The following is a 1817-nucleotide window of genomic DNA, read 5'->3' as shown; positions in this document are numbered from 1 at the left end:
TGCTGAATTTGTTGTTGCTGTTGTTTTTGTTTTTGTGGTTGTGGTTGTTGTTGCTGAATTGGCTGAAGGGGGAGGGTGTTTTGTTTAAGTTTGAGAAAAAGAATTGGGGTTTGGAAAATGGAAAGTTCGAAGAGGAGTAGGAGGAAGGGATGGGGAGGGAACAGGGAACAAGGGAGTAGGGCGGCGGGGGATTGGAGTTCGAATAAGTAGGGCAGCAAAAACAGAGAGGAAAAAAATTGAAGTTGGAATTGGAGTTGGGGTTTTGAAGAGAGGGGCATGAGGGGTTACGGGAGTGGGGTGAGGGGGTGGGGGGTTACGGTGAGGGGTGTGGGGGTGAGGGAGTAGGGTGAGGGGTGGGGGTTAGTTTTGTTTTAATTTTTTAATTATTTTTATTATTTAATAAGGGTAATTTGGTAAAAAAAATAAAATTGAAGTAGAAAAGGACGATTTTATAACGTTTTGTAACGTTGAGGATGATTTTAATAACAAAAAAAGTCGAGGATGATTTTGATTTTGACCTCAAACCTTAGGAACGAAAAAATTAAAGTACTTATCCCTATTATTTATATACATAAAAGAAGTATATATATATATATATATATATATATATATATAATACAAAAAAGACATATACATATAAAAAAATAAATAAATAAATAAATAAATAAAATAAAGATAAAAAAATAAATAAACATACGTTTGTATATACTTCTTTTATTATTATAAACAACAAAATTTTTCACTTTCAATCACTGTATGACTTCAAGTGAAAAATTTTGGGGGGCATTGTATTAGATAAAATATAATTTTTACAAAAAAATTATAAAAAGAAATAATTAGTTACATGGTGATGTCTCCATATATAATATTTATATCTATTTTGAATTAAATTAGATCATTTGACAGTTGGTTATCTATTTAATTTTTGAAATTAACATCAAGCAAGAAGTACGGGAACAGTTACGGACAATTCAAATTTTCCGCAAGTAGTGTACAAATGGTAACTGTAGGTTAGTCTATAAATAAAGCTTTAGGAGCACATTGTAGGCAGTTCATTTCTTCTTGAAAAACACTTAAAAATCCAAAACGCTCTCAGCCTCTTGGTATCACAGAGTAAAATTGAGAATCTTAAGTAATTCCTCTGAACTCAAACACTTGTACTTTGCTTTTTTCCAGTTTTTATTAATAAAATTCATCTACTTTTACGTCTTCTTCTCTTTTACGTTCATGTTTCTTCTTTCATCTTCTTTTTAATTTTCTGTTTGTTTCAATTTCTGCAATTTACTTCGCCACCGGCATCTTGCATTTATATGTTTATTTGTTACTTTTATTCCTTTTAATTTTATTTGACGTTACAATTGCGATATTGATATACCCACATTTTTTTTAAACATTAACAAAATTTTGAGTAAAACAATAAGAATTCAAATTAGCTTGATATAATTTATAGCCACATTTTACTCTTCCCACCATATTCCACCTTGAGAGAGTAATCTCACACTACAAATGACAAGGTTCAAAACTATGGACATAGGACACCACACGATATGAGACACGCCGATACACGAATTTTAAAATTTTATAAGACACACGGGCACGTATATATATATATATATATATATATATATATATATATATATATATATATATATATATATAATATAAAGTATTTTTTAGATAAATTGTAATGATATTTTGATAATTTATTGATATTAAAACATAAATTAATTTCTTAATTATTTTTAATGTCTTATTTTAATTATATATAAAATATTTAAAATATTTTTTATTTTAATAAATAATAATATATACTATTT

The sequence above is a fragment of the Arachis hypogaea genome, chromosome 20 (genome assembly GCF_003086295.3).
Source record: "Arachis hypogaea cultivar Tifrunner chromosome 20, arahy.Tifrunner.gnm2.J5K5, whole genome shotgun sequence".
NCBI classification, from domain to species: domain Eukaryota; kingdom Viridiplantae; phylum Streptophyta; class Magnoliopsida; order Fabales; family Fabaceae; genus Arachis; species Arachis hypogaea.
Note: the sequence above shows the minus strand (reverse complement) of the source record.